The 24,035-nt window shown below is 40.2% G+C and overlaps 1 non-coding gene across 1 annotated transcript; it reads right to left on the reverse strand.

The window, feature by feature from the left end:
• Window positions 1-1,257: 1,257 nt before the first annotated feature.
• Trnas-uga (transfer RNA serine (anticodon UGA)) lies at window positions 1,258-1,331 on the reverse strand. The gene has a single exon. It is a non-coding gene; the product is annotated as a tRNA-Ser (tRNA).
• Window positions 1,332-24,035: the final 22,704 nt, after the last annotated feature.

The following is a 24,035-nucleotide window of genomic DNA, read 5'->3' on the forward strand; positions in this document are numbered from 1 at the left end:
GGGTTTTTCGTAGGTGACTGAGGGGAAGATGGAGAATTCGTAATTGAGGGTTGTCTTCCCTGGAACCTCAGGTTTCCTCCAGTGGTGCCAGCAGCTTCAAGACCAGCCTCTTGCTTGGTAAGTGGGGCGAAGAGTGGTGGGTGACCTGAAGGGCATGCATAGTCCCAATGAGCTCACCAAAGAAAGTATGTGTGGATTAGGTTCTTCCAGTTTCTGAAGTTTCTGGCTGTTAGATCTTGACCTTGGCCATAGGGCAGGAAGGCACATGATCAGATGGGGAAGCTAATGTCCTAGTTAAAATAAGAGAAATGACCTTCATGCTAGATCATGTCAACTCTTGCTCTAAAATCTCCTGAAGCTTCTGATTTGCATGAAGTAGAAATCCAAGCTCCTCATACAGCCCCCAAGGCCATACTTGATTCAGATCATGCTCAAGGTTGACTTCAACTCCTCTTCCTCTTCCTTGCTCACTAGGTCACAGCCAACTCACCTTCTCCCCGTCCTTCAACATGTCAACTGTGTTTCCTCACAGCCTCTGCGCTCACCGACTGCTGTGCCTGCACCTCTCTTCCCTCAGCTCTTTGCCTGGTTAACTTACTCTCACCAATTGTGTCCAAAGGTCACCTCCTCAGTTACTTCCTTAGTAAGAGATCGGTGAGTTGTATGTGAGGAAAGTCACAAAATTTAGTGGGAAATAGAATATTTGAATGAAAGGAGAAAGACACCATATTTTGAACGTGAAGATGAGATCTGGTCATAATATCTATTTTTATCAAATCAGTTTTCTGTAATCAAAATACCAGTGGCATGACAAATCAATTCTACAGTTGCTAGTGGAAAATAAGTAGGCCATAAGAGCTGAGAAATTAAGAAAGGAAAATTGGAGGTGTCTTGCCTATAAGCTCTAAAACATAAAACTACTAAAACTAGGAAGTCCTGGTATTTGAAAAAGAAATGACAGTGGAATAGATTAGTGCCCTTAAACCACTACTTATATAAAGAATAAACTTTAATGTATAGCTATGATCAAAGGAACATCACAAATTACTGAAGGAGGGATTATTAAACAAAATGTATTAAAGTTTTACTCCTAGAGATAAGTTCAGGAGAATTATAAACGTATGTCCACATGGAAACTTACACATGAATGTTTATAACAGTATTATTCTAATAGCCAAAAGTAGAAATAACTCAAATGTCCACTAATTAATGAATGGATAAATTGTAGTAACTGTTGATAGAATAGAATTTTTTTTTTTGTGGTGCTGGGGATTGAACCCAGGGCCTTATGCTTTCAAGGCAAGCACTCTACCAACTGAGCTACATCCCCAGCCCCTACAGTAGAATATTATTTGGCCAAAAATGTTTGAAGTACTGACTCATTCTAAAGCATGGGTGAAACTTGAAAACATTACGTTAAATAGAAGAAGCCAAATATATTTAAAAAAACCCCACCTGATTCAATTAATATGAAATGTCTAGAATAGACAAAGTAGCTTCGTGGTTGCCAGGGGCTAGGGGGAGGGTGGAATGGGTCATGACTCTTAGAGGTATTTTAGTTTAGATATGAGCTGTCCCCCCAAAGCTCATGTGTGAGACAAGCAAGAGGTGAATGATTAGATTATGAGAACCTTAACCTAATCAGTGGATTAATCCACTGATATGGATTAACTGCTTGGTAACTGTAAGCAGGAAGGGTATGGCTAAAGGAAGCAGGTCACTCGGGGCATACCTTCAAGGTGTATATTTCCTGATGATGGAGCTCTTTCTCTGCTTCCTGGTTGTCATGTCTTGAGCTTCTCTCCTCTGCCACTCCCTTCTGCCACGATGTTCTGCCTCACCTCCTGCCCAAATCTATGGATTCAACTGACTGTGAAGTGAACCTCTGAAACTGTGAGCCAAAATAAACTTTTCTTCCTCTAAGTCATTCTCGTCAGGTCTTTTGGTTGTAGTACAACAAAGCTGAATAGAACAATAGATACAGGGTTTCGTTTTTGGGGCGATGAAATATTTGGAATTAGGTAAGTTGTGATGATTGTACAACCTGGTGACTATACTAAAAGTCACTCAGTTGTACTATTTATTTTGGTACTAGGGATTGAATCCAAGGGCACTTAACTATTGAGATACATCCCAGGTCTTTTTATTTTACTTTATTATTTATTTATTTATTTATTTATTTATTTATTTATTTATTTATTTTTGGTGGTGCTAGAGATTGAACTCAGGGCCTTATGCATGCTGGGCAAGTACTCTACCAATTGAGCTATATCCCCAGCCCCTTTATTTTTTATTTCAGTATTTAAGACAGAATTTTGCTACGTTGCTTAGGGCCTCGCTAAATTACTGAGACTGGTCTTGAATTTGCAATCCTTCTGCTTCAGCCTCCCAAGTTGCTGGGATTACAGGCATGCACCACCATACACACTTGTACATAAAATGGTGAATTTTATGTTATTTGCATTTGTCTTGATCTGCTTTACTACACTCTAACAAAATACTTGAGACTGAATGGTTTATAAAGGAGTTTTTTGGCTCACAATTCTGTTGGCTAGAATGTCCAGACGCATTGTGCCGTCTGACAGGGGCTCTTTGCTGCATGCAGAAGAAGCAAAAAGGGGAACAGGAGCATCAGAAAGGGCACGTGTGTGAGCGGCACTCTTTCATAATGACCTGCTTGTGAGAACTAGTCAGTCTGCAAGAATGACATCAATCCCTTGTAAGGGTGGAGACTCCATGACCTAATCATCTTTCAGGCCTCCCCACTTGAAGATCTACCACCTCTCAATGCCACCTCACTGGGGACCAAGCTTCTAGCATTGAACATTTGGGGGACACACCCCAACCATATCCAAACCATAGTAGCATTATATCTCAATAAAGACAGAGAAACTGATTATGCAGATAACAATATCAAGTTTGAACCATACATCAAAATAAATCTAGATGAACTAAATCATTACTCTGTTTTGTGAAGTTTCTATATATAAAAGTAAAATGTGACATCTCAAAGAAAAATACCAGGGGCTGGGGTTGTGGCTCAGTGGTAGAGCACTTGCCTAGCATGTGTGAGGCACTGGGTTCGATTCTTGGCACTGCATATAAATAAGTAAATAAAATAAAGGTCCATTGACAACTAATAAAAATATAAAAACACCAACAGATTTTTCTTCAAAAAAAATATAAACCGTTTATATGTCAAAACATGTGAAACTAATAAGTAATAATCTGGGATGGTACTTTACATAGACATGTTAGAAATAAAGTTAATAGTTTTAATATTTTAAAATTCCAATATAGGAAAAATTCTAGGACTCTGGCAGAAAAAAATTGCACATAACCAGTTCATGAAGGAAGAAACAGGAATCATCAACAACCTACAAAAAGTGAAAGGTAAGATTCAGAGTTTGAGGTACTGCTTTCTTCTGCCTCTATTTCACTAGATAAAATATATATTTTTTTCATTCCCAGCATCATTGGAAGCAAAATGTGAGTTGAAATTTACAATTAGGTTGTGGAGCAGGAGGTACTTCTATGTAGATGGTGTGTGCCTCTTTAATTAAAAAAAACCAAATTCTCATGTGCCTGTTTCATACCCTTTTGATTTAATTATCAAATTTAGCTTGATTGGAGTTTAATTTTTAAAACCACAGTGTATTAGTCTTTCACAAAGCTTAATATATTACCAAGGATCCAGCATGATTTATTTTTATATAATACTTAAAGATTTTTTTTCCTCAGAAAAACAGTAGAATACACCACCTGTCACAAATGCTAACACTGACAATGCTCTCCATATTAGTAGGTTTCCTATCTTTCTCTCATTTGCATCGGTAGTAGAATAACCATAATAGACATATTTTATAACAGAAACAACCGAAAGGCAGCCCACCAGAAGTTCCTGTTCCTTACCCTGATCTTCAGGCTCAGCAGGTGAATGGGTGGTGCTGGAACCAGGAACATATTTTTAGCTTCCAGCCATCCACTCTGTGTGGTCCCCACTTTTGCCCCCTTTTCTCCATCAGATACTCCTCCCTTCACGCCCACTGTGCGCAGACAAACTTACCTCAGACCCACGGAAACTTGAAGTTAGTTCTATACCATCTTTAGAGCAACTCAGGAAAATATAATTCCTTTCATTACATGAGGGGGCATTAAATCATGCAAAACTAAGCATTTCATTATTTGACTTCAGTAGTATCATGAATGACCTGCATGTTTCATTGTGAAAACAGCTATTTTCTGCTACACACAAAATTCCAGAATCCAGCCTGACCTGCCTAACTCTGAGCAAGTGTTTCCAGGAAGACGCTGGGGATCATGGTTGTGTGTGGACATCAACGAAGGTTTGGGAAAAGCCAGAAGTGGCCTTTTGTCTATTCTTTGTCCTTACTGTACAGGCTGCATCAGGATAATAAATCTGTTCTATCAGAAAACGGTGCTAATTAGTTGAAATTTCTCCACATCTTTGAACTCCTTCTGAAATCTAATTACTGGGAACAAGAGAGTACAAGAGAATACACACCCTGTGGATAGGCAGTTAATACACACACCTCTCAGAGCTGCTGATGGGACAGGCCTCTTAATTTCCCCAAAGAGGATTCTCTGGCTTTCCCCCTCCCCATCCTTTAAGTTTTTCTTTTTTAACAGCTTTGTTAATTTAGGTTAAGTGGTTTGGTTGTCATGGAAACCAGTATTCCTCTCTGGCTGATGGTGTCAAAGACATCATTAATCTGTTTTCTCAAATGCTTTTCCTCATCCATCTAATTGCAGCCCCGCTTCACCCTCCCTTTCAGATGACATCATTTTGGACATTTTTAGGACACCATATGTGAGATTCAGCACAATTTATTTTCTGTTCAAATTCCACACTGCTATGTTAATTGTCATATTTCCACCCCAGAGGCCTCAGGTGACTCCCCCAGGTCAGGGGCACAGCATCTCCAAAGGCGGGGCTGCAGGCTCTGGAGGACAGCAAGACTCAGGTGCCTTGCAGCTTCCCAAACAAAGGAGGCTTTTGAAGTCCCGCCTCTTCCTCTTTCTCATCTCCAGGTTTTTTTTTTTGTTTGTTTTTTTTTTTTTTAATGGATTCTAAATAATTTATATTGATGTTTTTCTGGAAGTCATGATCTTTCAAAGAGTAAAGAACCTGTCCTGTTGGGCTGGTGGGGAGTCAGGGTGGCTCAGGATGACTGCTCTCTACTGAGGTGGCCTCAGTCCTGGGGAGACTGTGGAGCTCAGCGTCTGCCTAATCCTCCCCAGAGAGCGCTCCTGGTGCAGGACCTTGTGTCCTTTGTGTCTTTTAGCCTTGGTGTCCATTTTCACACCATCCTGCTCAGCAAGAAAAAGTGGTGTGACCCTGACAGTTTGTGTCCTGCAGTTCTGATCCGTGGAAAAATTCTTTCCTGTCCACCTCCAGCCCTGTACAGGTTCCTCAATCCCCCCACTCAGCGTTATGAAGAGCGTATGAGCACCAAGGGCATCTTGGCTGTGGGTGGGGCAGAGCCGATGGCGCAGGGCACATCCACTCTGCCTCCTGGTCCCCGCCAGGCAAGAGTTTTGAGAATTGTTGGTCTTAACACCTTCCTCTTGGGAAAGCTGATTCTCATCTTTTCCCTATTTGGTTGCTATTTTTATGGGATGGTACTGAAAGGCTTGGAAGTAATGTTTAATTCAGTCACATATCATTTGCACATAAATCATGTATTAGTTTTTATTTTTGTTTTGAAACAGCAGATACAAATTTCTTGTGTTTTTACGATATTTACTTGATTCTGAAGCTTCACATCCTTTTCTCATCTCTATTCCTTAGACAAGACTTATTGTTTCTTCCTTTGTTGTTACGTGATAATTTTCATCCATGTATTATAACACGCATACTATTTAATTATAATTAATTTGAAAATATGTGTTTTCAAACATGAGTTATTTAAATCACATTTCTTTTCACATTCTTCTGCCTAGCAGGGTGCCTGACACACTACATGTAGTGTGAATATTTGTTAGATAAGGAAAGGTTGACATAGGACCAACATGATTTTGATTTATAGCTAAATCAGTTTACAATGGAAAGAAAGTGCACATTGCTCTTAATGATCAATGGTGATAAAGATGACAAGATCCTACATGTCAACTCTCTAAGAAGCATTTCTAAACTCTAAAAGAATGAAGCAAAGTGAAAGAAAATTACACAAAGAAGTTTATACTTTTTAAGTTAAACAAATATAGTGACACCAAATTAGATGTAAGTCATGAGTGGGCCTAGAAGAATCCCAGTTTTCTAACTTAGGTTCCCTGGAGGAGTCTGGCAATGAGCAGGTTTGGCAAGGTGGGGGTGGGGGAATGGGTGAGCTGATTTAAACTTGAGAAGTTTAACTCTAAACTAGCACTAGTTTTGAACTGAATTGGGTCTTTTGTGATAAAACATGAAGGAACCCTCAGGTTATGTTTTCTCAGGTGCCTCTTTAATGCAAAGTATCCCATATCACACAGTCTAAGCAAGAAACACTCTCTACCATGGCTACTGAGCATTGCAAACAAGGAAAACAGAAAATAAGAGTACTTGGGAATTAATGCACTATGAAGAGTAAAATTAAGTTTCATATTTTAATTTGGAGAAATCAAGACTTTTTGTGTGTCTAGAAAGTCCCTCATTTCCTCAGTGACATTTTTTAAAATTAAAAGAATTAAGTTCAAGGAAAGACAAGAACCAAGGTAGCCCCAGGATCAAACCACACTGTCTGCCTCTCTCTCCATTTCCTTTTCTTTCTTTTCATGCTTTCTAGGCCCTGCTTTTTTTTGGGGGGGGGGGTGCTGGGGATTGAACCCAGGGCCTTGTGCTTGCAAGCAAGCACTGTACCAGCTGAGCTTTATCCCCAGCCCTTTCTGTCCCCTTTTATTGCACATTTCTTCCAATCTCTCTCCTGGTCAACTTGGTCTGCAACTTCATTGATTCTGCTTCTTCAAAACTTCATAGTTACAGAGCCCATGTTGACACACCTGTACTTCATGGAACACTGCTATCCTCAATACCCTACATAGATGCCATTGTTTTCAATTGTCCCAGTTCAGAGTTCTCAGGAGAAGATGTTTATGGTCCATATCATTTTGAAAGTGCTGGGGGTAGAGGGCAGGGTTGACTGACTTGAGGGCTCCACAGAGCAGAACATGGAAAACAAATCTAATTCAAAACACTACTCTGCCACACCTTTGCACTTAAAATGATGGGATATGTGCCGAGCTGCTTTACTTGTAGAAACAAAGAATTATATCACGGTAGTTCTTCCTCATGGTTTGTAATACAGTGAGAAACATAAGCACTTGAGTGGAGGTTGTTAAATCTATTTATGGGGACTTTTTCAGAACTCATGTGATACTGTTATTAAGTCTCCCCTAACATTTATTGCTTAAAATCCAGGCTTGCTTTCCTGCCTTAAGGAGGTGCGGTATCACTTTGAAGCCACCAGATGTCACTCTTGCAGATAGTATTCCACATTCTTCGGCTTGCGGCTGACACTGTCAATGCAGATATTTTAGTAAGAGTTGACAGGCGCCAAGAAGTCGTCAAGACTGTCCACTGATAGGAAGTTATAGAGAACAAGTGAGTGGGGTGGTTTGTCTTTAGTGACCAGATAATGAAAATAAAGTTTACACAGGCACCCATGGTCACCCAAACATGCTTGCTTCCAAAGTCTCTTAAACTTTGATCAATGAATCTGATTCTAAGCCAAGTTGACATGATCTCAGCCCACCACGTAGCATTGTGTGCTTTAGTTTTGGTTAAGATTGGGTCATTTTGGTAAATGGCATATTACACATCCCCTAATGATGAGAAGCTTGAGGATTATATTCCAGAGGTAATAGACTTGCTGTATACTCAGATGACTTCTCCTGGTTAAGGAGGCTCAGGCTGAGGCCAAGGCCTAGGAGAGAGGCTGTTCTTCAGGCCACTGACCAGCTGCTCCCACAGTAATACCACCTTCCTGATGTTTAAACTCCGCTCCCAGGTTATTGAGTTAACGCGCATGGTGGGGTGCTAGCAATCTGAGGTTTCACGAGTCTTCTCGCGATGTTTTCCTTATGTTGCCTTTTCGTTTTTTCTTTATTCCTCTTCTCCTTTATGCATCTGCCCTCTTTTCCCTTCCCTCAATTATAGTTTCTCGAACCTCTGAAGGTATTTCTTGTTTCCATCAGTAACAATTGGTGCTCAAAGATCTGCAACCCAGTTTTTTGCCTTTTCTTGTAATGTTCTAGATCATCAAGAGAAGAATCCCAGCTACTAAAAACAGATGGCCAATGAAGCAAGAGGAACCTAAAGAATACCACTGGACCCAGAGGTTGGCAATCGTGGCTGACCCAGGTCAGTGCATCCCACAGTGTGTTCAGCAAAACCACCCCCCTTAGGATGCAGCATGAAAAAGCAGTTCTGTGCAAAAGTGGCTTTGTGAGATACCACAGCCCTCATCTTCTTTTGGGAGATTTACTGTGTGCATAGTGCAGTTAAGGTTCTAATAAGCGTTCAGCAAAAAACTTTTCTTAGACTGGCATTACCCACTTATCTTTGACCACAGGACGCATTTCATGCCATCACTGACCCACCAGTGAATAGACCCGAGCTCTGTGGGATAATCTTTGGGAACTGTTCTCATTCTAGGAGAGTTTTGCACATCACCCTTTCCAAGAAAGTAAGCTGGAATGCCTCTTCTAGAATAGATTCAGGCTTTAATATTTGTTTTCTGAGTTGTCATATTTAAAGCAAATGGAATAATATATAGGGAATATAACTTTTCAGTGGTGTTTTAGTGAGCTTTTTTGCTACTATGACCAAAGGACTTGACAAAAGCAACTTTACAGAGGAAGTTTATTTGGGGGTTCATAGTTTCAGAGGTCTCAGTCCAAAGATAGCTGGCTCCATTCCTGGGGGCTTGGGATGAGGCTGAACATCAGGGAGGAAAAGTGTGGGGAAAGGAATTGGCTCAAGACATCACACCAGGAAGCAGAGAGCTCCACTCAACGAAGATAAAATATATACCCCAAAGGCATGTCCCCAGGGACCTACCTCCTCCAGCCACACTTACTGCCTGTAGTTACCATCAAGTTAGTCCCTATCAGGGGATTAATACACTAGGTTAAGGCTCTCATAAACCCAATCATTTCATCTCTAAACATTTTTTCATTGTCTCTCACATGAGCTTTGGGGGGACACCTCACATCCAAACCATAACATGTGGTGTCTTTTATATTACTAAAAATAAATGCTGGATTACTGAAAAAGTTGAAAGACATTCTTCTCTTTGGAGGACTTCTCATTGCTTGAAATAGTTACAGCTCTAGATTGTTTAGTTTAATATTTACTGAGTAACTGTACTGTCCTGAGGATGCAAGCACAAATAAGACAGTTTTGGCTCAAAAGGAAATCTAGAGTCAAATCTTATAGTCTTACAGTATTTTACTCTCACACTCTTAATTCTCATATTTAAGCAACAAAATGTTATTTATAATATGCTCAGTGCTGTCTGGAACTGGGTAAGCCTTAAATCTATAAGGGTAGGTATTGTTAACTATTTAGTTAAATGCTTTGAGTCAAAGAGAATGTGGTAGAGAATTTAGGCCTTTCAAAAATTGTTTTCCTTGTAGAGTAAGAACACTAAATACAAACCTCAACTAGATGGCTTCTGATTTGTAGTGGAGGTGCACTTTAGAATGTGCAATAGTACCCCACAGTTGCAGGAAATATCCCTCCACATTCCCATCTCCTCTAAACTCAGATCTCCCTGTGTTTGTGGGAAGATCACTGTAATCATTTCACTTTCTGAGTACTAAGAGTAAATGGTGATGTGTTTTATTGTTGGGGATGTGGATGGTGGAGCAACTCATGCGGATCACAGACTCCTCACATTCTCCCTTGGACCTGCCACCTCTGCAAGGACATCAGTACTGTTGTCTTAGTGGCCATGTGAAGCCATTTCACACATAGGCTGCCTTTTTCCACACACAGTGGATATGGGAGTCCCCTCAGTTGGGCTTACTGCTCATAGTTGGGCCTTCCAGTCTGATGCAATGGAGTGTGAGAGGGAGAGCCCTCAAAGATGAGGGGCCCACCCTGGACCCAGGGCTCCCGCTCCAGTCTGCTTTGATAATCCCCACAGCAGGGACCTAGCAGCTGGAGCTCTGGATTTCTGGTCTTCTCAGGAGACAGTTATCTATATTAGCCTTGTGGGGATCCAACAAAGGCAACCATTATTTCTTTATTACTATTAGGTCTAAAGTCAGAGAAGCCTGACCAGTGCTTATTTGAATCGAACTATTCATATTGCCCCTTGAGAGATTATAAGTAATTCCCTAGAAATGGTCTCCTTTGACAGAAACTTTGGAGGACCTTGGCAACTTCTTAGTAGATAGATCTATCAGGTATATTCCCAGTGGGATAAAAACTAATTTTCAATTATCAGTGAAAGTTTAGCTCATGGACAGGATAAATAAATTCTAAATAGAATTAAAAAATCCTTTTGGAAGTTTCTTGTTGATTTATGGACCTTATAAATATAATTCCTGGAAGATAGTATGCAGGATTATGGGATTTATTTTGTGTGTTTGCAATGAAGATGAAATAGAGTTTTGAAATTATTGAGGCCAGACGCAAAGGGAAATTAAATAAGCTCTGTGGATGAAAAGAATTGTTTAAAAAGTACCCTCTAAGACATCTCAGGTAATAAAGCACCAGGGCCAGATGGATACACAGCTGTATTGTACAGAACATTCGGTTATAAATTACTTCTAATTTTAGAAGAGGTTTATAAACATGCTCCAGGAACCATAGAAACTTCTCCTTGTTCCAATTTCACTGGCGAGGCAAAAGAAATGTATGGGCTAAAAACTCATTTTATCCTTTAATTCTAACCAAGAAACCATGACTGTTAGATTTATAAAGCTATTAAGCAGTATATTTATATTATGGAAGTGGATTTAGTTTATGGAAGTTTTCTGAAAAATATCTATTTCTAGCTAATATTACAAATACAGTACTATGTTGTTGAAAAAGAAGAGCTGTAAAAAGCACTCATCTCAAATAGTCACAGAAGGTTTTTGTAGAAATTTTAAGATTAGCCTGAGTCCAGGTAGAATATGTATGACTTTTTCATTTCTATGAATATATCCTTTGATTAATCACAGATGTATTAAACTATTTGACATTCTATTTCTCTTTTTTCTTTTTTTTGGTACCAGGGATTAAACCCAGGGGCACTTAACCACTGAGCCACATCCCCAGACTCCCTGCCCCCCCCCCCTTTTTTTTTTTATAAATTTAGAAACAGGGTCTTACTGAGTTTCTTAGGGCCTTGCTAAGTTGCTGAATCTGGCTTTGCACTAGTGATCCTCCTACCTCAGTCTCCCAAGTCCCTGGGATTATAGGTGTGCACCACTATGCCTAGCATTATCCTAGTATTTTTCATAATGTGGTTTGAAATAGCAATAATAACAAAAAGGAAAAAGCTTTATGTTCAATAATAGGTTTAGTAAATTATGATAAGCTCATATAATAGATATTATACAATCATTGTAAATAATACAGTATATGTAACACCAGAAAAATGCCATAGTGATAAAAGTGGGTTCCAAAGCAGACTTTATGGGATGATTGGATGATTCACTTTTTGCAAAGTAGTAGATAAATATGTGTTTGTGCCATCAGCAATGACTGATCAATTACACATGAGAATCAGGACTGTCAGAGGAGATGGTTGGCCCAGGTTGGTGTGCAGGGTGTGAGTCGGGAGCACATCTCATCTGCAGAGCAGTGTCAGGCATTGCTGCTCAGTGGGACTCCTTGCAAGAGTGCAGATATGCTGGAAGGAGGGGGAAGCGCATTACGCAGGGCAAGAGCTGCCATGACTTGGGAGCCTCGTATCTCTCAGTGGTGACATTTCTTGTAACAATTCAATAAACTTCCATGGTCACATTCCAGCCATTAGTGTTACACTCAGGGAACCCTCAGCTATGTTGTCTGATCAGGTTCTTGGAGGTCATTTAGAGTCTCTCCCAATCTGGATGCAATTTACCAACCAATGGTTGTTTTCATCATTAAGCAATGCTGCTTAGTATCAAAGTTGACATTCTACCTGTTGAATGAACTTAAGGGTTATAAACTTAAGATAATGAACCTGAGCCAAACTAAGAATAATAATCAGCCTTTGACCTAAGTTGGGGAGTGAGTAAGAGGTAGAAGGAGAGGTGCCTGCCCCAGTATTCTCCCTGATGGAGATTAACTCCCCACCACCTTTATCAGGTCTCCAGAAGAATAGAGCTAGAACATTAACTGAAGGAGCAATTTTCATAGAAAAGGGCTTTTAGCACTTTACCCATAGTGTTTATTAGATTAGCCTCCTTTTTCACTCTTTCTGGCTCTTTTCATTTGCTCTGTGGACTCGAGTTGCTGTCTTGTGTCATTTTCTCTTTGTGTGCTCAGTGGCTTGGCTGGAAGTCTGTTTCCTCCCTAGGAGCTGCAGCTGTGGCCCTGCACACAGTTACCCTGGATGACAGGCCGGGAAGCTTGCTTTGTCTCTTTCTCAACCTCTGTGTTGTGCTCTCCACCTCTGTTGGTATCACACCCAGTTGTTGAGCTCCACTAATTTCCAACTGCTTGTTCTGTTGCTTTTGAAAATGCCCTGGGTCACAAATTGTTCCCATGATCTTATCTATTAAAATTTGAACCCCTTTGCAGAGGTAGTCTTTGAGGTCAATCTCTTGACCCCAAGAAAGTCATTCTTAACCAACTTTCCCCTGATTCTCTCTGTTAAATTTCTGCTTACTGATCTACAATTTAGCTTCTTGCTCTCATAAAGTTACCAATCTTAATAACTTGCTGATAAAATCTCTACAGGTTTCAACAGTGCCCTGAGGTTTGAACTCTGTTCCAAATAAAATCATTCTTTCCGGAAGATTGTAAGGTTTCTGTTCTCATGTCCCATCTCACTCTCTGGGAAAAAAACCTCTACTGACCCAGCGGCTTGGGTAGGGACATTGGCCCACTTCTCTCAGAGTGACACTTTTGCTAGATGAGCAGGGTCCTGAGTTAGGGAGTAGGCTTTGGTCTCCTGGGCTTGCTTTCCTGTGATGGCCTCTCTGTGCACAGGTGAGCCGGGATGAGGGTGGGTAGACCTGTTCCTCTCAACCTGCCATGCCTGGGATAGAGTTTCTGACCTATGAGTTGAGGGTAGAGGTAGGGAGTCCTAGACCTTTCAGATGTGCTTACTGGAATGGAGCTACTGTAGCATAAAACTGGGGGAAGAGAAATGCCACTGGTCTGGCCCTCCTGGGGGTTCTCTCACCCCAGATTGAGCTGTGGTCTTGGCTGTGCCTACTTAGGTTAGTCTCCATCTTTCTGACCTGGTAATGGGATGCATGTGGGTGAGGAATGCCACCAATTCTTATTGTTCTTATGGAGATTAGGTAGGTTTTCTTGAGTAAATATTTCTGCATTTGCTGTATGCCTTTAGGGGATTTTGTTAAACATTATCTTTTAAAAAAATTATTATTTTGCTAGGGAGAAGGTTTGCAGAGCTTTTTAAATTGCCATTTGAGAAATCAATTCCCCTTTCTTGTTTACAATTCATCTGTCTCAAGAACCACTAGCCTGTAGTCATTTTATTAAAACAATGCATTTATGTTGACTTAAATTTTTTTTCAGTGGTGGGCTCAAACCCAGGGCCTCCTAGGCAAGCATTCCACTGCTTAGCCACATCCCCAGCCCAACTTCAGTATTTTTTTTTTTTTGGTTTTATTTATTTTTCTTCTTAATGACTGCATTGTGATTCATTGTACACAAATGGGGTACAACTTTTCATTTCTATGGTTGTATGTGATGTAGATTCACACCATTTCTGTAATCATACATATACATAGGGTAATGATGTTTGTCTTGTTCCACTGCCTTTCCTTCCCCCACCTCTCTTCCCCTCTTTTTCCTCTACACAATTCAACATTCCTCCATTCTTCCCTTACCCCCACCATTATGTATCAGCATCCACTTATCAGAGAAAACATTTGGGCTTTGGTTTTTTGGAATTGACTTATTTCACTTAGCATAATATTCTCCAGGTCATCCATTAACCTGCAAATGCCATAATTTTATTCTTCTTTATGGCTGAAGATATATTCCATTGTGTATATATATACAATGCATTCCATTGTGTATATATACCACAGTTTCTTTATTCTTTGTATATATACCACAGTTTGTGTATATATAACACAGTTTGTGTACATATACCACGGTTTCTTTATTCTTTATCCATTCAACTACTGAAAGGCATCTAGGTTGGTTCCACAATCTAACTATTGTGAATTGAGCTGCTGTAAACATTAATGTGACTACACAGTCCTTTGGATATAAAGCAAGGAGTGGGATGATAACTGGGTCAAATGGTGGGTCCATTCCAAGTTTTCTGAGGAATCTCCATACTGCTTTCCAGAGTGGTTGCACTAATTTGCAACTCCACCAGCAATGTATGAGTGTGCCTTTTTCCCCACATCCTTGCCAACACCTATTATTGCTTGTATTCTTGATAATAGTCATTCTAATTAGAGTTAAATGAAATCTTAGGTTGGTTTTGATTTGCATTTCTCTAATTACTAGAGATGTTGAACACTTTTTCATATATTTGTTGGTTGTTCTTATATCTTCTTCTGTGAAGTGCCTGTCCAGTTCCTTAGCCCATTTATTGATTGGGTTCTTTGTATTTTTGGTGTAAAGTTTTTTAAGTTCTTTATAAACTTTGGAGATTAGTGCTCTATCTGAAGAGAATGTGCAAAAGATTTTTTCCCACTCTGTAGGCTCTCTTTTCACATTATTGATTGTTTCCTTTGCTGAGAAAAAGCTTTTCAGTTTGAATCCATTCCATTTATTGCTTCTTGCTTTCATTTCTTGCACTCTGGGAGTCTTGTTAAGGAAGTCTGGTCCTAAGCCAACATAATAAAGATTTGGGTCTACTTTTTCTTCTATTTGGTGCAGGGTCTCTGGTCTAAACCTAGGTCCTTGATCTATTTTGAGTTGAGTTTTGTGCAGGATGAGAGTTACGAGTTTAATTTCATTTTACTACATATGCATTTCCATTTTTCCCCAGCACCATTTGTTGAAGAGGCTATCTTTTCTCCATTGTATGTTTTTGGCACCTTTGTATAGTATGAGGTATTCGTATTTATGTGGGTTTGTCTCTGGGTCTTTTATTCTATACCATTGGTCTCTCTGTCTATTTTCATGCCAATACCATGCCATTTTTGTTACTATGGTTCTGTAGTATAGTTTAAGTTCTGATATTGTGACACCTCCTGCTTCACTCTTCCTGCCCAGCATTGCTTTGGTTATTCTGAATCTCTTATTCTCCCAAATGAATTTCATGATTGCTTTCTCTATTTCTATGTGGTACGTCATTGGGATTTTAACTGGGATTGCACTGACTCTGTATAGTGCCTTTAGTAGTGTGATAATTTTTTTAAATGTATATATTTTTTAGATGTTGATAGACCTTTATTCATTTGTTTTTATGTGGTGCTGAGAATTGAACCCAGTGCCTCACACATGCTAGGCAAGCGCTCTACCACTGAGCCACAACCCCCTCCCAGTGTGGCAAGTTTGACAATATTAATTCTGCCTACCCAAGAACTTTGGAGATCTTTCCATCTTCTAAGGTTTTCTTTAATTGCTTTCCTTAGTGTTCTGTCATTTTCACTGTAGAGGTCTTTCACCTCTTTTGTTAGACTGGTTACCAAGTGTTTTTTTTTTTTTGAGGTTATTGTAAATGCAGTAGTTTTCCTAATTTTTTTTCCAGAGGATTCATCACTTATGAATAGAAATGTCTTAGATTTATGCATATTGATTTTATATCCTGCTACTTTGCTGAATTCATTTATTAGTTCTACTTTTCTGGTGGGGTTTTTTTTTTGATCCTCTAAATATAGAATTGTCATTAGCAAATAGTTATTGCTTGAGTTCTTTTCCTATTTGTATCCCTTTAATTTCTCTGGTCTGTCTAATTGCTTTGGCTAGTCCAACTTCAGTATTTTTATTTTGCAAGAAACTTTTTTTTTTTTTGAAATGAGAAAGAAAGCTTTTAAATAAAGAAGCGACTAAAACAAATCATTTTTCTTTTGTTGACCGGAAAGACAGTCATGAACTTTGCAATTCATTCTCTGCCTTTTATTGAAAGACTCCCTGGAAGGAAAGATACCTTTGTCAAATCTCCTTAAAACAGGTAAATGACAGACCTCTTGGCAAACACACTAATGGCATTCAGTGATGGGACAGTTTATAATGATGCAGTGTTTTTAGCATAACAGGATGTTCTTGGTCTGTTTAAAACTGATCATGTTAAACAGAAAGGAATCTATGAACTTATGGGGTGGAACTCTGTGGGAAAAGTCACATGAGTCATATAACTGTAGGAACATAAAAAACCTTCTTTTGTTAAAATGAAAATTGCATTTGTTAAATATTGCCTAATAGGGCAGGTAGGATCTGGAAAGTTGAGTTGGAGATCTCAAATCTTCCCTGCTTGTTACACAAAGCACAACATGGGCAAGAGCTCAGTTCTGATGGGTTTTTGTATTGTTTTAATGTCAAAAAAGGAAAAAGAGCTACTCTCTTAGAACTCTGGTGAGTTCAAACACTACTGAAATGGCATTAGAAATCACTGAACTCTAGCCAGGTGTAGTGGTGCATGTCTGTAATCCCAGCTACTGAGAAGCTGAGGCAGGAGATTCACAAGTTTGAGGTCAGATTGGGCAGCTTAGCATTCCTACTTATTCCACAACAGGTATATTTTTATCAAACAGTTGGATAATGCAACTTTAGGTCCTTTTTTCTGAAAATAATTTTCCTTAAGTTAGTTTGGCAATTGATTGAAATGATTTTCTGGGAATTGATTTTTAGTGAGTTGGACGCCTTCTAGGCAGTAAAATTAAAAAGTAAAAATATTGACCTCCAGTTCCTCTGACATTTCAGGGTGTCTGAGTGTAAAAGGGGACTTACTGAAAGTTTTGGAAATGAATATTTTTACCCAAATCGTGAACAATTACATGGTTTTGTTCTGTCATAGGCCTTTTTCCCCCATGTAAAAGTTTTCCTCTTTGTGTTTGTTTTGGTCAACTTTTTCACTGCTGTGATGTAAAGACCTTACAAGAACAATTTTAAGGAGGAAAAGTTTATTTAGGGGCTCTGGTTTCAGAGGTCTCAGTCCATCAACAACAAGCTTCATTCCTTGAGGCTTGAGGTGAGGCAGAACATCATGGTGGCAGGGTGTGGCAGAAGGAAGTGTCTTATTTGACGATCAGGAAGGGAAGAAAGAGAGAGAGAGAGAGAGAGAGAGAGAGAGAGAGAGAGGAGAGAGAGAGAGAGAGAGAGAGAGAGAGAGAGAGAGAGAGAGAGAGAGAGAGAGAGAGAGAGAGAGAGAGAAGAGAGAGAGAGAGAGAGAGAGAGAGAGAGAGAGAGAGAGAGAGAGAGAGACTCCACTTGCCAGATACAAAATGTATACCCCAAAGGCAGGTCTCCAATGATCCACCTCCTCCAGTCACACCCTACCTACCTTTAGTTACCACCTAGTTAATCCCATCAGAAAATTAATTCATGAATTGGTTAAGTCTCTCATAATCCAATCATAACGCAATCTGAACCTTCTTGCATTGTCTCACACATTAACTTTTGGGGGACACATCACATCCAAACCATAACATTTCACACCTGGACCCCAAAGCTCATGACCATCTAACAATGCAAAATACATTTAGTTCATTTCCAAGAGCTGCCTTAGTCTTTTGAACTTAACAGTTCAAAGATTGCCCAAAAGTTCAATTTCAAAGTTTCCTCTGAGACTCAGGGCAAACTCACATTATAAGCAACTGCAAAAAACAAAAGTAATTTACAAGTATTCAATATAAAAAGATATATAGTTGTTATGGTTTGGATGTGAGGTGTCTCCCAAAAGCTCACCTGTGAGCCAGTGCAAGAAGGTTCAGAGAAGAAATGATTGGGTTGTGAGAGTCTTAACCTAATCAGTGAATTAATCCCTGATGGGATTGAGTGGTAACTGGAGGCAGGTGGGATGTGGCTGGAGGGAGTGGTTCATTGGGGGTGTGACTATGGAGTATTTATTTTGTATCTGGAGAGTGGAGTCTCTTTCTCTTTCTGCTTCCTGATGATGTGAGGTGCTTCCCTTTGCCACACTCTTCTGCCATGATGTTCAACCTCACCTGGAGTTCTGAGGAATGGAGCTGGTCTTCTATAGATAAGACCTCTGAAACCATGAGTCCTCAAATGAACTTTTCCTCCTCTACAGTTGTGGTGGTTGAGTCACTTGGTTATAGAGTGAACAAGCTGACTAAAACAATAGTAAACATTTTCATTCAGAAAAATAGGGGCATAGAAAGAAGGGATGGGACCAAATCAAGACTGAAATCCAGCTGGGCAAACAAGTCCTGGAGTTCTGTGTCCAGCATCTGGAGCACATGGCATCATGATGTTCTTTCCAAAAGACCTGTGTAGCTCTGCCCCTATGGCTTTGCTGGTTATAACCCACATGGTCCTTCTGTTGGCTTGTCTCTGCTCAATCCCTGTGGCTTTCCCTAGTGGACATCCCACATTATTGGCATTTCCCAGGGGTCTCTGCTGTAGCTTTGGCTTTCTCCTGATATCTTCATGTATGACCCTCTCAGGGGTTGCTCACAGGAACTACAACTCTGCTTCACTTGACCTAGCCTCCAGGCCATCCTTTGAAATCTTGATGTAGGCCTCCATGACCCTCTAACTCTAGCATCCTGCATTCCTGAAAAACCAGCACCATGTGGTTGATGCCAAGGTCTGTTGCCATCTCAAGCAGTAGTAAAACCTCCAGGGACCCTGGCTGCAGCAGCCTCTGGGTGTCTGGGTGTCTGAACACATTTTGAAAAAACTTCCTAGGCCCCCTTGTGCAAGAAGAGTGTCCCATTTTTCTCAAGAGAATTTTTTCTGTTACTCCCTTGAGTCTAAGCCAATTCCTGAGATGCCCTCCCTTGAGTCTTGCCAATTGCTGAGATGCCCTCAAACCATCCTTTTCATTGTTCCTGGACAAAGTTTTTAGCATTTTTTTAGTGTCAGGAATGTATTTAACAACTGCAACTTCCTTAGCCCTGTTTACTCCCACCTTTCAAGTCTAAGTTTTTAAAATCTTTCTGCTCTGCTCTTTGCTCTTGAATATCATAGTAAACTTGGCCAAAAGCTACCAGCATTATCCACACCACTGCCTAGATATTATGCAGCCTAGAAATTTCCTCCACCAGTTTAAGAAGTCCATCACTTTTAAAATCAGTCTCACAGAAAGTCTCAGGATATGCATAAAATGCTTCTTAGTCAGAACATAACATGAATGACCTCTAGTCCAATTTCCAGTAGAGACTTCCTTCTCTGAAGCTTCTCTCTTCATTGTACATGGTCCAGATTAGCATTCCAGTTTTCTGAGCTCCCACCAGAATTGGCTATTAAAGTTCTGCTTATAATATTCTAAAACATTTTCAGCTTGTACTGCTAAACATCTCAAAATTCCTCCTGCAAATTCCAAAAAGCTCCAAAACTTCTGAACCACATGGTCATGGACCCCACTCCTGGTATGAATTTCTGTGTCAGTTAGCTTATTTGCTGCTGTGATTTAAAGACCTGACAAGAACAATTTTAAGGAGGAAAAGTTTATTTGGGGACTCAAGGTTATAGAGATCTCAGTCTATAGACAGCCAACTCCACTCCTTGGGGCTCAAAGTGAGGCAGAACATCACAGTGTGGATATGGCAAGGGGAAGCAGTTCAAATGATTATAAGGAAGCAGAGACAGAGACTCTACTTGCTGGATACAAAATATATCCCCGCAAGGCACACACCCCCAAAGACCCACCTCGTCTAGCTACATCCTACGAGCCTTCAGTTACCACCCAGTTAATCCCATCAGGGGATTAATCCACTGGTTGGGTTAAAGCTCTCATAATCCAATCATTTCACCTCTGAACCTTCTTGCATCATCTCACACTTGAGCTTTTTGGGGATACTCACATCCAAACCACAATAATGTTAAACTTATAAACCAAGGAAAATTTGAAAAATATAGAAAATACTAAAAAAGGAAACATTGGTTTTGATATATTTTAATGCGTTTTCTTCCAAACTTTGATTTAGATGCTCAGGATTGTCTCATGTTTATAAATCATTCTGTTTAGAGTTAAAACATTTTAATGTCCAACATTTCGTTTTAGGAACACAAGTTTATTTTAAAAATCAAATCAGAGATTCCCTTGAATTGCCAAATTATTCCAAAGTTTGAGGCATCAGAACTCTCCAAATTGCTTTTCCTTTTCCTCCCTGCAGAGATTGGCCCTCTGAACATAACAAAAGGCACACAGGAGAAAGTCACTCCTATTCAGGGCAGCAATTTCATGGGATTTGATTAGGAGGTTCTAGCCTCAGGTACATTCTTCCCTTGCAGGGTAAGTCTGTGGCTGTTTCCTGGGTTGTGATGTGGGAGTCATAGTTCCTGTTTGGGCTGCACTCTATTGTATGTGAAACAAAGATCTCATCTATAGAATTATTCTGTGTGAAAATTGACAGTCCCCAATATGCTAACATGTATTCAAAAGGAATGTTTAATTACTTCAATTTGAATTGGAACACATTTTCACACATAAATAGTGCTAAAAATAATGTTTCAATTTTCAGCAAGTTGGTCAAGAGAGAGTTCTAATGGTATTTTAGTTTTTATTTGCTTCTGTCCCATAATGGATCCTATGATCTGTCTGGACTGTAAAAGTTCAATAACATATGGCATATAAATAGCATAAAGCAATTCCAGTATTCAGATGTAAGTCCTCTCTGTCCACTCTCCTTCCTCACTGTTCATACCCTGACATAAAATCAAAGATTAATAATATAAAAAATAATATTAGCTAACATTTGTTGTAGATATACTTTCTTCTAGTCATTGTGCTAAACACTATGTGGATTTTCTCATTTAATTTCTACTATGTTCCCCATGTTATATAAGAGCAAACAGGTCTAGGTTCCAAGTGGCTTGCCAAAAGAGAGACCCCTGTCAAGAAGGGAAGCGAGGCCTGGGGTCTCTAATTGTACTTCTCGACTGCAGCCATAAACCAATGTGTGTTGAACAAATACTTACTATTTCCTCAGTAAGAATCTCCTTACTGAGATTCTTTCACTCAGACCAGCTCATTGTTCCTATTTAGGCTTTTACAACCCTGAATGTAGGGTTGACACTCTTGTACTAGTATATGCAGTTATTTAATTACTGTCTCCCTGTCTGCTAGACCCAAAGTGACAGGGACTCTGTTTCCCCCCTTCCCCTAATGTTAATGCCAGGGATGCAGATGGGGGCTCAGTTAATAAAGTTAACAGAAACGAATAAGGTAGAAATGGGGGAGCATTGTTTTTATGAGGGCAGAGAAAGAGGGGCACGTGTGGGCAGAATGGGGACTTTGGTGTCTTGGGGACAGAACTGAGTTCTAATGTTGACAGATCTTGGGGTTAGCTGCTGTGGTTCTTGGTGCTAGGAAGGGATGGTGGCTCCGGTTGTGGGGTCACTATTTTACCTGTCAAATTCTTACTTCGAGCTTCAGTGTTTTTTTTTTTTTGTTTTTTTTTTTTTTAATAGACAATTTCCAAAGAGCCAAGAGTTTACTATCTACACAACAAATCTGTAATTGACCCATTTCCTTATTCCATCATTGGTTCTTTTTTTTTTTTTTTTTTTTTAGTGTAGATGGACACAATACCTTTATTTTATTTTTATGCGGTGCTGAGAATTGAACCCAGTGACTCACAGGTGCTAGGTGAGCGCCCTACCACTGAGCTACAACCCCAGCCCCCATCACTGGTTCTTAAGTAAGTGTTACTTGTCCAGTGAGGCCTTGACAAACCTTGTAGAGTTCTCTGTGCCTTTGGGGAAAGGTTCTACTTTATCAGCCCAAGGTCCTCAGTATCTAATCTCATTTTCTACAAGTCCCCAGTGGAAGTGTCTACAGCTAGGGTCTGTCCCCTGGACCTTCTCACTGCGGTGGCTCTTCACCTGTGTCTTTGCCCAAGCCACTTCCACTTTGCATACTCCCCTTAGCCCTTGGTTAAACACCCTGGGACTCTGGAAAGCCCCTTTAGACCTGCTCTGCACAGAGCCTTCCAGCTGGACCCCGCTCTTCTTGTCCCCACAACTGCATCCTGCCCAGTCGGCGCCTTGCTGGTTCTGTGCCTTCTGCTGCCCTGTCAATCTCACCCTGCTCTCAGGATTACCAGCTGCTTTTCTCATTCCCCTGGCATTTCCCCTTTCAAGCCGGCTGCAGTGCCGCATGCTCTTCAGTAGGTGGCAGTCTTCACAAACAGAATTCAGGCAACTTTGCAGCTTTGCTTGCGGACCCAGAGAGTCACCTCAGCCGATGTTGTTCGCTAATTAGAAACACTTGCTTCTTTGGAGTCACAAAAATGTTCCCACTATTATTCTGTTTTGTGAGGGGGAAACAATTTGAATTGTTATTTAAGTGATTCCATTTTCCAGCCCTTATGTGCTTGAAAGATCTGAAGATAGCGACCAACTGCTCCTCTTCATGACTTTTCCCTAAAGAGCGGGGAGAAATTACCATTCTGTTTTCCTTCTTGGTATGGAATGTTTCTTTTTCACCAGACGTTGATAGTATTAGAATTTTGTACAGAGATATTGATCATAAATATAATGGGAAGAAAAGAATGCTTTTAAAAACACAAGGCTAGACTGCTAATTGAAAACAAAGACATGAAAAAACTAGGCGTGTTCTTCAGAATTCTGTCTCCAGTTAACAAGAATGTTTGAGTGTTGGCTACTTCATGAAATGGAGAAGTTGGTGGGCATTTTCCTGGATAAATACAAGGGCATGGTCCTTAAGACCGCTCTCTCTCCCTGTGTTCTGGACCTTGACTGTTTGCTGTCACTAGAAGCATCTTGCTGGGAAAATATGTGCAGTTCCTTTACTTTTGGGTTCCTCCAGAACGTGGGGTCACCAGCTCAAATTTTACTTCCTGTGGTGAGTTTTCCTTGGATCATCTAACTCCTAAGGCCACTTGTCCCGCAAATCATCTTCTACTACACGTGTACAACTAGTATAAAGAAATTAGATTGAATTTTAGCAAACAAATGGAAATGTCTGCTTTTAAATACGTGTTGGGTTCTTCATGGAACCACTGTGGGAAACCATGTACTTTTTTGGTATGACTCAAAACATTTACAAAGTCCTCTTTTGTTCTTATTTCAGAGCCTTGGTGCTGTGAGGTAAGGTCTGTTCTGGGGCCACTTCACAATCCTAAGTTCTGTGGGGGCTTATTGCTTTCTTGAGCTGTTTCCCCAGGTCTGTTTATCATGTGAACTTTGTATTATCTTAGGAATAACAAATGCACCCACCCACGCGTCTTCTCTAACTCCCTCAGGGCAGGTTTATAATATCCTCTCGTGTGTACCTTCAATATAAAACATGCACTCCTTAAAGGGTGGGTGTCTGAGAAGGGATACTTCCAGTGGTCTTTGCGCCACTACTATGTGGAGAGGTGGTTCTTCAATTTCTGTTGGACTCACCCACCTCCAAGGTCAGGCTTCACGACTAGCAATACAGTTCTGTCTAGTTGAAATCAAATTGGATGTTCAGTTAAAAAGTCATGCAAGCAGAATATTTTTAGTGGGAACATTCAGTACAATACTCTATTGGTAGATATGTATCATGATGTATTTATCCACACCTACAGAATGCACAACATTAGGAGTGAACCCTAATGTAAAGCATGGACTTTAGGTGATGATTCCCAGTGACTGAAAGGCTGAGGCAGTAGGATCTTAAGTTCAAAGCCAGTCTAAGTAATTTAGCAAGGTCCTAGTAACTTAGCAAGACCCTGTCTCAAAATAAAAAATGAAGGGCTGAGAATGTAGCTCAGTGGTAAAGCACCCCTGGGTTCAATCCCTAGTACCCACCCCCCAAAAAAAGGAATACACATACTCT

The sequence above is a fragment of the Sciurus carolinensis genome, chromosome 14 (assembly GCF_902686445.1).
Source record: "Sciurus carolinensis chromosome 14, mSciCar1.2, whole genome shotgun sequence".
Lineage (NCBI taxonomy): Eukaryota > Metazoa > Chordata > Mammalia > Rodentia > Sciuridae > Sciurus > Sciurus carolinensis.